A 13,926-nucleotide genomic window follows, 5' to 3' on the forward strand; every position below is an offset into this window, starting at 1 on the left:
GCTGCTCAGTGTTGTCAGGATGACCTGCCTGATCTGCCATACTCTGCATGTGTGCTAGCTCTCCTCATCTTCACAAGATTGCAGTAGCAGCTCCAGGCATCACATCCTCACACAATACCGAAAGCCACAAAAGAAGAGGGCACATGAGCCCCCCTAAAACCGCTTTTTCAAGAAAGAACACAAGCAGAAGCTTCCACACCTTCACATCTTTGACTGGTAAGAATTATGCCAAATGTCGCAGTATTTTTCTTTCTCTATCTGGTTTATTTCACTTCGCATATTGCCCTCAAGGTCCATCCACATTGTCACAAATAGCAGGATTTGTTTCTTTTTTATGGCTTAACACTCTTCTATCATATATATCTCACATCTTCTTTATCCATTCATCTGCTGATGGACACTTAGGTTGTTTCCATGTCTTAGCGATCGTAAATAACGCTGCAATGGATGTGGAGATACAAATATCTCTGACATTGCGTTTTCATTTTCAAAGGTCATTCTTAAACCAACCAATGACAAGAGGAATTGGCAGGCAGGGTATGGGAGAAAGGCTACTGGGTAGGCAACAATGGTGTCTGCCATCACCTCTCACACACAATAACAGTCACTCTTTTGTTGTGTACAGTTCTGTGGGTTTTCAGAAATGATATAGTTGTGTAACCACCACCACGATAAGTAAGATAGAGAGAAGTGTATTGCGAAAGTGGTGGATCAACCAGCATGGACTTGCTATTGCAGTATAAACAAGAAAGAAAGAAAGAGAGGAGTCATGGTTCTTGTATCCTTTGCCCTTTATGAACACACTTCCAGGAAGATGACCACGCAATGTATAAGTCTGACATAGGGAGGGACAAATAGTGTGTTATAGGGGCTTGAAGAAGGGAGAGACTCCTATGCTGGAGCTACAGCCTGTCCTTGTGACTGTTTCTGGTTCCTAGGACACCTTGTTCAGGTAGCCACTCAAAAGGCCATCTCTGATTGCTGCCCTGTGGTTGCCATGATGGTTAACTTTGCTTCCCAGAACTCACAAACCTTGTTTTATTTTGCCCATCCTTCTGTCATCCCCCAGTTAGCCAGCTGGGGTAGTTCAGGTCCTCTGTGCAGATTCAGGACCTGTTTTCAGTCCAAAGAGGGAGGCTGGGTCTGCAGAGGGCCTAATTCCAGGGAGGGAATGGCTGGCTTCAGGATGGCATTATGCTAACTTGGTTTGCCTTTTGATCTTCATTATGGCAGGTAGATGATGCTGACAAACTATTGTCTCGTCACAGAGACAAGCATGGCCTCTGTGATGAATTCGAACATAATAAATAATACGGTAAAATGAAATAATGATTATAGTAAGGACAGCAAACACAGTAGCTAACATTTACAAACCAAATGACTGTCCAGTGAGAGCAGCTTTTCAGCCCTATTCAACAATACTTATAGTGTTTAGAGTCCCGTGAATGAGCTCAACTGTGGCTAAAACCAGTCATCTAACCCAGCTTGCTTTCATGCAGGAAGCTGGCGCCAATGCTTGTCTTTACTGCCCAGGGCCAGGACTTGCCCGTACAGTGCCTTTGTGCAAAGTAGAAAAAGTCTCCCCTTCCTCTTGATACTTTTCCATCTATTAGAAAAGGATTGTAATATGCAGTAAAATTGTAATAGTTAATATACAAATCCTTGGGGTACGAACTGTGAATGGTGCCCCTTAGGTTACAACCAGAACAGCTGTAAACAGCAGCCTTGGGACCCACTTGTTTGGGGCATGAGAATAAGTCCTGTTGTCTCAGAAATGTAGCAGGTCTGGATCAGTGGTTTGAAGGATACCTGGCAGTTTATTCATTTATTCACTCATCACTTATGGAGTGGTTCCTATATTCCAGGTGCAGTGCTAAGTGCTATATGAGCGTTATCTCATTTAATCTTTGCAAAATAACTGTGAATAGGTATTATTTTTATCCCTACTTTATAGATGAGGAAATCAGAGTTATTGCTTGCCCTAATTCACACTGTTCGTGACAGAGCTTAGCTAGAATCTTGATGGAGCTGATACTAAGGTTACCACTCTGCTTCTGAATATGAGCTCTGACTACATGTATTTACATAAAATAATTCTGTTGGAATTGATGTTGGTAATTCTTATATTCATATTATTGTATCTCTTCATTTTTAATATATTTTGTTGGATTTCTCAGAAAAAAGGAATGGACCCTGTGATTCTTAAGGTGTTGCAGAAGATGAGGATGGAAACACTTTAAACTTGCAAGTATTAACGGGAAAAAGGATTTATCTTTTCAGACCAAATAACTGAAGACAAGTAACTTTTTCAGCAATAGAGGTGAATTGCATGGGGCTTCTGTGTTGCTGGCTTCAGTGGAGATGGGTCTGATTGTACCCAATTAGGGGGATTAGCTCTCCAAATTGGAAGCATGCTGGCAAAGACTCAAGCATGAGAGCCTGAGCTTTCACAGTGATAATCCTTTCAATCTTAGGAGAGACGACATGGCAGCTTCCTCCCGAGCACATGCCAAAGAAGAATCTAGTAGCCAAAGACCAGGTTGTCCTTTCCTCTTGGTTTCTGTAGTCATGAGAGCTTAGCTTTGGGGCCAATAAAATACTCTTGCTGAAGTCCTGCTGTCTTGCTGCCTTCTCTAAGGAAGCTGATTGAAGTGAATGAGAAATGAAAAATTTTGCCCAACGGCTTCTTACTGGGTTCTCTTACACGAAGGATTCTTAATTTAACTGATTTCCTCTTCCTAATTAGATTTAGCAATTAGGGTTGCCCATTAACCTAGAATTTTCCTGTAAGAGTCTCATCCTCCATCATGTCTGCCTGCCTCACAGCACTACAGCCGTACAATCGCAGTTAAATCCGCATCTCCTCTTCAAAGCAGAGGAGATATACATAGCCAGATCCCGGTGGCTGGCTCTTGAATCCAGCTGGATTCGAGAATCATGTGCAAAGCACTTTGCCAGCCACTCTGAGGCGATGGAAAGATGAGGGCAATCTGGGATTTCTAGGCTCCCATGAGTCACTCACTTTTTAATTTTAAAAATGTTTATTGAGTACCTACTATCCGTTAAGCACTGTTCAGACAATGGGGATACAGCAATAAACAAAGCAGACAAAGTCCCTGTGCTTTATGCAGACAGACAATAAAGAAATAAATAAGTAAATATATAGTATGCTAGATAACGGTAAGTACAAAGGAGTAACTACTGTAATCCAGGCATATGCATTAAAATGCAAACGAAAACCCTCTGATGCTGTGTGTTGGTGCACAGTGCTCTCAGTTATAATGGAAGAAGAAATTCATTTTGACAGAGAAGGGAAGATTCGTGGAAGAATCTGTGCAAGTGGGGAGATTTAAGCTGGAGCCTGAAGAAAGTTTAGGTCAGGTGAATACAGCCACGATGCAAAGAGGCAAGAAAAAAAAGCTCTCCAGGCATTAGGAAACATTTCAGCAAAGGTCCAGGAGTGCGAAGAGAGGGGATGCAAACCACATTCAGAAGAGCTGAATAGTTTACTCCAGTCTCAGCACTGGTGGGATAACAGGTGGAACAAAAACCCAGTCTAAGAAGGTATGTAGAGGCTAAGTGATGAAGGATTTTGACTTTCAAGGAGCATGGGTTGAGCTCTGCTAGCAGTGGCAAGTGCCCTGAGCAGATGTGTTTATAGGCAGCAATGTGTCAAACAGTAATATGTCAGCTGGATGCCTTGTCAAGAGGTACCTGGGGCGGTGCTGGCCCTGGTGGCTGACACCTAGTAGCATTGAGATAAGCCGTCTTTGGTTTTCCTTAAACAGGGGCATTATCTTATGACTCAGATGATTCAGGATAGCAAGCTAGACATTTACATTCAAATATGATCTTTCCTTCATTTCTAAGCCACTGATATTCAAGTTCAAGGGCAGTAAACTGAGGCCCTGACATTCACTTTCTTCCTCTTACAGTATAGTTGAGCAACTTGTGAGCTGAAAAGCTGAGATCTACTGATAACCCAATGATTTCTTGCACCAAGCCTCAGTGAAGGCTTCCATTAACAGATGTGGCTTGCATCGTCTCTTGACAAACTGCATATACAGTCAGCTCTCTGTATCTGTGGGTTCCATATTCTAATATTCAACCATGAATCAAAAACATTTGAAAAAACAAAACTCCAAAAAGCTCCAAAAAGCAAAACTGAAATTTGTTGCATGGTGACAACTATTTACATGGCAGCTACATTGTATTAGGTACTACAAGTAATCTAGAGATGATTTAAAGTATACGGGAGGACACGCCTAGGTTATATGCAAATACCACATCATTTTATACAAGGAACGTGAGCATCTGCAGATTCTGGAATCTGTGAAGGGTCCTGGAGCCAAATCCTATGGCTACTGAGGGATGACTGTCGATGGTCAGAGACATACAGTAAGGAATGAATTCTACCATCTTCACTCTCCTGATATTGCACTTTACCCTCATGGTTCATAAGTAATAAACAGCCCTTAAGAGAAGAGAAGGAACAAATACTTTCATGAGTTTATGTCACTATCACCCCCCACTGACTCTCCTTTGCTAACTCAGCCAACAAAGATATTTGGTTCACCTGAGTTTAAAGAAAACTATTTTCCATTCCTTTGTTCTTTCTTCCTCCGTATTTTCCTTCCTTATATTTATTAGGCTCATTTTCTTGTTTCCTCTCTTTGTTGCTGCTTACGGTGTCTGGCAAGGAAGAACAGAGATGCTTGCGTGGGGGGTTTTAGACATTTTTGCCACACTGTGTATATATAATGTGAGTCCTTTCCTGTCTTTCCTCAATGTCTTGAGCGAAGTATCCATTTCTCAAGAACGCTTTGTGGAGTTGGCTCTAGCATGCTGGCCTTTTTCCTGGTGGGTGTGGGCCTGGAACAGGGGCTGCCCTCCGAGCGTCCACCGTGCTGGTTACAGAAAGAGGATGCAGTGCACACACATTCTCCCCTCCAACTCGAAGGCCTAACCAGCCCAGGCTCTTGTTCTCTCCTCAGGGATTACTGGTGGTAACATGAAGCCAGCTGAGCTGGGCTGGCAAAGAAATGGGTATTAACAATGATACTTTGAAAATGCACAAGCTAGCCAAGATGTAAGTCCTTCAGTTGTTTTCAACAATCCTTTCAGTTGGTCAAAAACACAGCGCTGGACATCCCAGACTCCTAATCCCATCCCCTAATCTACCTGTATACCTTGTTTGTTTAAGGTTTTCTTTTTCCCCCCTAGTAAACACATGATGATTTAAAAAACTGCTGCATGCGGTGGAGCTGGGCTGTTTCAAAGCAGAAGTATAAGAACCACGAATAGCAAGGATTCTTGCAATCAACAGCTGGACCCTCAGACTCAAGGGGGTGGAGAACATTTGGGCTACCATGCTCATTAAAACAAACAAACAAAGAAGCAAAACCATTTCTTTGCCATTAAGTCCCTTCAGACGTTCTGGGTGAGACCATCTGAGGCCCTGTGTGACTCTGCCGCCATGTTGGATGGGGCTTCAGAACCCCACTGGCCTGCATCTGTGAATTAATCCCAGTGTGGGTGTCAGGGATGGGGGCTTCCTACACCCCACCAAGCAATTCTCAGATATCAGCAGGGTGTCGCGAATTCAACTCAGTTCTAACACCATCTACACGGAGACAGCATCAGATTCCATGGGGTAAGGGTTCAGTCCCGCAAGACTGCTCTCCCCCAACTTCTGAGGTAAATCGAAAGCCCAGGTTGTTACCTGCGCTTCTGACTGGCTATAAACCAGAGGCTCCCACAGCCCCCTCCTCAGGTTTGATTAATTTGCTAGAGCGGCTCATAGAACTCTGAGAGACATTTCACTTACTAGATCACCAGTTCATTATAAAAAACAAAAAACCCAGGAGCAGCTAGAGGGAAGAGATGCTTAGGGCAAGGTGTGTGGGAAAGGGTGCCGAGCTTCCATGCCCTCTCTAGGCGCCCCAAGTCTCCACATGTTCACCAACGAGCAGCTCTCTGAACCCTCTCCTTTTGGGTTTTATGGAGGCTTCATTACATTAGCATGATTGATTAATTCACTGGCTATTGGTGATTGATCCAAGCTCCAGACTCTCTCCCCTTCCCAGAGGCTGGGGGATGGGACTGAGAGATCTGACCCTCTAATCTCATGGATGGGGACCCTGGCAAGGTGAGGTCCAAAAGTTACCTCATTAACATAACCGAAGACACATTTATTGCTCTCATCACTAAGGAAATGCCAAGGGTTTTAGGAGCTCTGTGCCAGAAATGGTGACAAAGACCGAATATATATTTTTATTATGAATCACATCACAATTGACTGCTGGCTCTCCGTCTTGCTAGCTCCGTGACCTTTAGAAGTCACTTCATCTTTCTGTGCCTCAGGTTTTCATCTATAAATGAGGCCAAAAAGAGTACCTACTTCACGGACACATTGTGAGGATGAAACGAGTTGATTCCCGTAAAGCCGTTAGAACGGTCTAGCCTCTGGTGCTGGACCTCTGTTGACATCCGTGCTAAGGGACCCTACCAAAGAGTATTAAGTAGTACTGTGCATAAATTTAGGTTAAATATCAGAGGGGAGAGGGGAAGCTTGCTGGCTTCTCCAAAGGAAAAAGAACTTTCAAACATCAGGATGATATGAAGAAGGAAAAGCTTTCCAGAATCAATTACTGAAAAATGAGGGCGGGGTTCATGGCTCCCACAGACTAGAGTGTAGGGTACCCCTTACACTTTCCCCTGCAAAGAGTCAGAAAGCAGAAGAGGGGGCACTGAGAAAGATTTGTAATTCTGCTTTAAGGTTCCTTTTCCAGTATAATGGGCTATTTGTATACACTTGCTCTTGGTAGAACTTACATAATACCTAAAACCCAGTACGGTCGTGGTTATGCACATGCAGAGACTTGGGCTTGAACAGATAACCTGAGTGTCATTTAGAAGGCACTGCCTGACCCCAGGAGTGTCATGCACGCCCCCCAGGGATAAGCATCGTGTGGCATGGGCAGGAGTGGCCTTTGAAGAAGCTTAGAAATGGTAGCTCCCCTACCTAGAGTACTAGGTAGTACCCCCTAACTCTCTCCACATTCACTCTCCTGGCCCGTATCAGCGGCAGCCTCCAGTTTTGAACACAAAGGACATTTCTTCCATGAAATCATTGTATAAAGCTGGCCTCTTTCTGTTATGAATAATCATGAAATTGGGGGTGAAGGAGAAAGGCAACTCCACATTTGAAGCTACAAAAAGCCTGTGATTCATTTTTAGTCTCTTTATTAAGCAGCCTAGTCTCAGTTAGATAATTTGCAGCAAAGTTCTACCCTGGAGCAAGTTTCCTCAGTCATGTTAAATTCATGGGGAAAATCCTCCCAGGATTTAGAACTGAAAAATAGACAGCTTTAATAACAGAAACAGTGATGTAAAGAGCGGAGAAAGGCAGTATGTTCTAACCATTTAGGGAAAAAATGGGTGAGATGTTACTAATAAGCCCTGCTATATTTTTATCCTACCGTTCTTTTCATCTGAAGGAATATTGACATGAGCTTTTAAACTCTGAAAGATTATCTGACAGCTTCTATCTTTAGGACAAATTATCAGCAAGAGTTTTATTTCGCTATTACCTTTACTCAAAACTCAGAGGACACATGCTTACCGGAGCCCAGATGAGGAAATGAAATCTACAGACAAGAGTGCCATAAACAGAACAGCAGAACCCAGCTACTTTGAGGTTGCCTTGGTGGACATTGTCCTTCTTCTCGAGTGTGGCTGGGATAGAGATGAATAGGGCCCACAGCACGCTCCTGGATGTAGTCCCAACCTAACTTCCCAGCCGCATCTCGCACCATCCCCTCCAACCACAGAGCCTATATTCCAGTTACGCCAAACTACCCACTGGTCCCAAATATGCTGCATGTTTGAACACCCTCCTTCCGCCCACATCTCCTACCTGGGCAAGTTTCAACTCATCTTTTAAGAGTCATCTGCAATGTGACTTTCTTCCAGAAATCTTTTCAACCCTAAGCAAAGTTAGTGGCATCTTATTCTGCTCTTCCATAGTTCCCGGTACCTGCTTCATTATGGAGCGTAGTGCACCGGAAATCTTAGTTTACAGTGTCAGTTCCCCCTGTGATCCTGAAAGGGCAGGGACTTCACCTAGGATATCCGAACCCTCCAGTCCAGTGTTTCTCAACAGCAGCAATATTGACATTTGGGGCCAGAAAATTTCTTGGTGTGAGGGCTGTCCTGTGTATCATCCCTGGTCTCTACCCACTAAATGCCAGTGGCACACCATCCTCGGTGTGATGAGAAAGAACCATCTTCAGACATGGCCCAGTGCCTCCTGGGGAGAAAATCAGCCCGGATGAGAACTACAGCTCTAGCCCTAACAGGGAGCCTGATGTATACCAGGTGCTTAATATATATTTGCTGAGTTAATAAATCAATGTCCAAGTTAATGAATAAAAACCGAATGAACCAGGCTTCCCTGGTGGCGCAGTGGTTGAGAGTCCGCCTGCCAATGCAGGGGACACGGGTTCGTGCCCCGATCCAGGAAGATCCCACATGCCGCGGAGCGGCTGGGCCCGTGAGCCATGGCCGCTGAGCCTGCGCATCTGGAGCCTGTGCTCCGCAACGGGAGAGGCCACAGCAGTGAGAGGCCCACGTACCGCAAAAGAACAAAACCAAACCGAATGAACCCCAGATAAAGAAAGATCTTACTGTATCTTTCACACACTCACCAAACTTACGATCGTTGTTCCAGAAGTCTCTTTATGACTTGGTTCTACTTTCTTCCTATTTTATCACCCTTTGTCCCTCACCTGCAGGCTCTTCCACATCCTCTGCTTTGTCTTCCTTCCCGCCAATCCAAATTCTGTACTGAATGCAAGGCAAAGAACAACTTATCTACTTCAAAAAGCCTTCCCCAAATGCACCCAATCCACAGAGACTTCTTCACATTCTTTAAACATTTATGAAAAGTTTTAAGCATATATACATATATACATACATGTAGGTGGAATACTATTGGTCTTAGAACTATCATCTTTTTGTTTCACATGTGTATAGGAGTTTTCTTCTCAACCAGAGGAATCGCTCCTTGATAGAAGCCTTGCTTATGCTTTTGAGATTTTGCTTCCCCTTAGCATTAGCACAAGTTTACGAACAACAGATGTTTAGCTTTTGCTTGAAGTGTATTTTCTTCCATAAGCATCTGGCAGGTGTGTTAAATCTGTGTAATTGGTGTGGTCTTGACATAGTTTGGTTTTTAAAAGGCATAGGGCTAACTCTTTAACATCTTGCAGTTTTTAAACAAACTCATTTCAAGGAGATTCTGCAAATATGAATAAAAGTAATTTGCAATGTTATAGGATTTCTGTGAGAAGGCAGTAAATATGATAAGCAACGAGAAAGGCAAAAATAGCTGCATCTGGTCTTAAATTCTGACTGTGCTCAGACTCCACGTAGGCTTCGTTTTCCACTGCTTGGTAAAACTATCTTAAAAACATTGGCTTCCTGGTTTATTCTGAGCTCTCTCAGAGCCAAAGCATCCGTTGCACCATCCTGCTTCAGGCTTACTTGCGGTGACTCATACATGCACTCTCCCAAGGCCTGTGTTTGGAAATTTGCTCAAACTTCTGGGCTATAGGGCATTTCTTTCTCACATTTTTCTTGGAAGAGTTCATGCTTTGCCCAAGAGTAGTCACCCGTGGGGATTCTGATCCTCAGTGTTCAATGGCAGGGTTAAGGGGACAACCCCAGAATGTACCCACATTGCATTTGAGCTCGACATCTGCAACAGGATCAATGTAGACATACAGGGTGGGGGAAATGTCTCTAGCTTCACCACTCATTTTTGTAACCCTTAATAAAAGGATGAAAGAATGCTTTTGTTCACATCTCATGGATCGTGACTTTTGGCAGAACAGCCTCTTGAGGCTTCTGTTTCTCCAGAGTGCCAACGCTGATTCCTCTCTGCTGTACCTTTTGACTCACCCCCTCCACGGCCCCCTCCTCTATGCCTACCGAGTCCTCCCATTTAAAATGCAAAACGCAAACGCTTCTCTTGAGCCCGCCTCCTCCTACGGTACCATCTTGACTTACTCCACCTTGTCACCAATGCCTGTCGGCCCCCCTTTATCACGTTCATGTCCCTGTCTCACTTTCATACACAGCTCACTACAATCTGGCAACCTTGGAGTATGCCCGCAATCTCAAAATACACCCACTCTTTCTTGGAACTTGGGACCACCTGATATCGCCACATTTGTATGGCCTTTTCTGGCCCTCCAGCTCCTTGATTCTGCTGGCCTGCCTGTTTGGACTGAGTGGGCGCGCCCGTTTGAAGTTGTCTCCGGGCTTGGCTTTCAGTCCCTTGATTTTTCCTCGTCCCTTTGTCTTTCTCAGACTCCTTCCTATTCTCATCGTCCACCTTAGGTCTAGGTCATTTCAGGGTTCCATCTTCAGCTTTATTCATTTCCCCCCTTAATGCTCTCCCTATGATGACTTCTTACATTGTCATGTCTTCAAATATCAATTAAATGTAATGGCCACTAAATGCTTCTCTTTACCTTTTCCACCCTCTGTAAGTTCCAGCCCAAGTTTTCAACAGACCCCAGATTTGCCAGTCATCAAGCATCTCAAATGCATCATGTTCAAAACCAGATTCGATTCCCTTCCTACCCCCATGGCTTGCTCCCCTGTTTGTCCCTCTGTTAACGACTATTTGTTCCAAGATATAAGCAAAATTGGTGTATGACTCCTCTGTCTCACTAAATACTGCTCATACTTCCAAAGGCTCTTGATCTGTTTCATTTTCATGTTGAAAGATGATCAAAACTGAGTTCTTGCCTCTGTTCTCTTCCTGCTCTTGTGTATGCTTTCCTCTGTGGTTCTCTGTGTTCCCTGTGCAAGAAACCAGATCTGATTGCCACTCTCCCATCCCCAAAGTTCCTGGTTCTGAAGGCAGTGGAGAACCAAGTCCAAGTGAAGCTTGGAATTCAAGGTCGCTCACCACGGTAACTCTAACCACGTTCCCTTCAGAACTTCATTTCTTACCACTTCATTGACCACAGGGGGAGGGGTCAGCCTCCCAAACTGCGTTCTAACCCTGTATGCACCATATACTTTCTTTTCCACCTGGTAAAATTCAACTAGAATGTTAAGCCTCAGCTCAAAGGGTCTTTGTGAAGCACCCTTACCCTTGGCTCTTAAGGAGAATTAACCATCACCTCCTGTGCCTACACAGCACTTTTCTTTTAGCTCTCCTAAGTCACCTTGTAATACAGTAGTTTTCATGTTAGTCACTGAGCTTGAGGAGTCCATGGTGTAGTGGGGTGAACGATATCTTATCCATTTGTTGGCCTGTCATCCATCCATCCATTACTCTGGCCAGCATTTTGAGACTACCACATTTAAGATCCCCTCCAGTGTTAATATTCTATCATTTTGAATATTACTTAATTTCTATATATAGAGAAAATAGTGTAAATTACAGGTTTAAGTACATGACATGGGCATCCTGTATCATTCGTGTCCTGATCATTATTAAATTTCCAGTGCTCAATAATAACTTAGCAGGTGCTCAATAAATGTGATTGAATAAATAAGTTAGTTCCTAGAAATTGATGGGAGGTTGACTTAGGAATAGGAATAGTGGAAAACAAATCTTGTTTTTCTCGATTTTTAAAAAGTTGTTTGCTTGAAATCATTGCACTTGTACTGAACTGAACCTCTGTAGCAGCTGAAATTACTTGACTGTGACAGATAGTTCTGAGTTACATATATTATGTGCACTGTTCTCTACTCCACAAAGTATTTCCTGAGCAACACAAGTGAGCACACTCAGGGCAGCGAGGTCCCAGCAGCAGCAGGCTAGCCGCCCTATAGAATGCAGCCCTAGAGTCTGTGGGCTGAGGCCATCTCTGCTGGGACCCAGCCCGGCACTCACCTGTCCTGACCACGCAACGCACTAGCGGCATCATCTGGGTTTAGAGTTTTAACTTCCAACTTCGCCATTCCCTTCCTTCTCCAATACTTTACAGTCCTTTTCCCAATTGTTACTTTTCGTCTGCTTGTGTATATTACCCTATTTTCACCTACATTCCAATCCTATAAACCAGAAAACATAGCTGAATGAGTAACTGGGTAAAGAGTCTCCTTGATTAGAGCCAATACCTTAAACATTTTCAAACTTTCCACAAAGGACCACATTAGATACCAACCATGACGTTATCCATGCTCTATTAAATGAATAAAATCTGGCTTAAATGACAATAACTGTGAAGATACAAACACCCGTGTTTGCTTTAACATCTTTATTATCCTGAATATAAAAGACAGAAATCCTTTAAGATATAACAGAGTTCTTTATATGTGAAACATTATTTTTTTACAAGTGAAAAAATAAATACCTCTTGGAATAAAGGCTTATATGCTAATATGTGCCATAAAAAAGTAGAGTTTTAATATCTGACAAAATGTCTGTGCAAAGAAACAAATGCATAAACACATTACTGCTACATTAAGGCAATATGAAAAGTATACTCAGAAATCTCAGTAAAGTGACAGTGTAGGTTTCTAGCTTTAACTTAGCTAGTATTGCACCCAATAAGGTCATCCAGGTTCCAGACACCCTAGAAAACCAACAAGCTGACCAGGTTCCAAAATGCCCAAGTGGGAGTGGAAAACATGATTAAGAATATAGAAACAAAAAACCCCCGAAACCCCTCTAAAACATATAGAGGGACAACAAAAAGTTAATACTTAAGCATTTACTACCAAAAAAAAGCTTACGATATCTAGGATACCTACTATAAGGCTGTAAAACGCTTGATGGCTCAAGCAAAAGCAACCCCACTGGCTGAAGCTGGAGCAGGGTGCGTCGGAGAACTCACGAACGACCCCTGCTTTGTACATGGCGAAGCTTCATCTCAGCGAGCAATGCTCTTCCTTCCAAGGAACATGCGCTCCCTTTTCAATCTTAAAATATTCCACCAACTCAAGAGGCCCAAGGAGTGCTGACTACTCCACAGAAATCGTCTAACCAGACTGGTAGCATTTTATAATTGAAAGGCTTGGGGCCAGGGTAAGGAGAGGGGGAAAGAATAGGACACCATCCACGTGGAGGGATCTATTTTCCACTGGTTAGACTGGTTTAAATCTGACAACTTTGTGTCCACTTTAAAAATGTCCCCGAATCGGGCTTCCCTGGTGGTGCAGTGGTTGAGGGTCTGCCTGTTGATGCAGGGGACGCGGGTTTGTGCGCCGATCCGGGAGGATCCCGCATGCTGCGGGGCTGCTGGGCCCGTGGGCCGTGGCCGCTGGGCCTGTGCGTCCAGAGCCTGTGCTCCGCAACGGGAGGGGCCGCAGCAGCGAGAGGCCTGTGTACGGCAAAAAAAAAAAACGAAACAAACAAAAAAAAACGTCCCCGAATCGATTTTTAAATATGTTTGCCTCCCAATCTTTCTTGAACAAGTTAGAAAAACAGAAATGACATTAAAATGACAACTATCTCTTTAAGAAAAATTTTCCTATTAAAAATGTCCAGAGCTCTGTGACCCATACAAAAAGAACCAAGTAAATCCTTAAAATGAATCCTTACAAAATTGGCTGCAAGTAGGAAACTTACCTTGGGATACGTTAAGGAGACTTAAACATCATTTTCTAAAAGGTACTCACTTTTGGGCTATGCTGCCACTTAACTGACGTCAAAGATCTTCCTGATTTCTTTACTTGATCATAAAAAGAAGAAAAGTCCAAGGAACGTGTCTGGGTCCCAGAGCTCTTCCTGGTCACCAACCCGGAGGTGCTGATTCTACGCATGGTACATTTTGGTGGTAAGGAGTAGTCATACTGTTTCTAGTCTTCCTTTTTTTTTTTCCCCCTAAACGTTGCATGGCAGATGGGCGTTGGAGTATTTATTCTCTCCACAATCTATCATGTTTATAGTTTATACCA

General features: G+C 43.5%; 1 protein-coding gene across 5 annotated transcripts in view; it reads right to left on the minus strand.

Moving 5' to 3' along the window:
* The window catches only part of GMPR (guanosine monophosphate reductase), a 149,762-nt gene extending 135,841 nt beyond the window's left edge, over window positions 1-13,921 (minus strand). For 3 of the 5 annotated variants that reach the window (XM_060163648.1, XM_060163645.1, XM_060163644.1), the window contains exons 1-3: window positions 13,648-13,921; window positions 11,918-12,078; window positions 8,709-8,847 (exon numbers count right to left, since the gene is read on the minus strand). The gene's annotated coding sequence lies outside the window, so the exon portion shown is untranslated. The remainder of the gene's footprint in view (window positions 1-8,708; window positions 8,848-11,917; window positions 12,079-13,647) is intronic. The other 2 variants (XM_060163647.1, XM_060163646.1) reach the window with 2 other exon arrangements.
* Between the last annotated feature and the right edge of the window lie 5 nt (window positions 13,922-13,926).

This window comes from Lagenorhynchus albirostris, chromosome 10, assembly GCF_949774975.1.
Source record: "Lagenorhynchus albirostris chromosome 10, mLagAlb1.1, whole genome shotgun sequence".
Lineage (NCBI taxonomy): Eukaryota > Metazoa > Chordata > Mammalia > Artiodactyla > Delphinidae > Lagenorhynchus > Lagenorhynchus albirostris.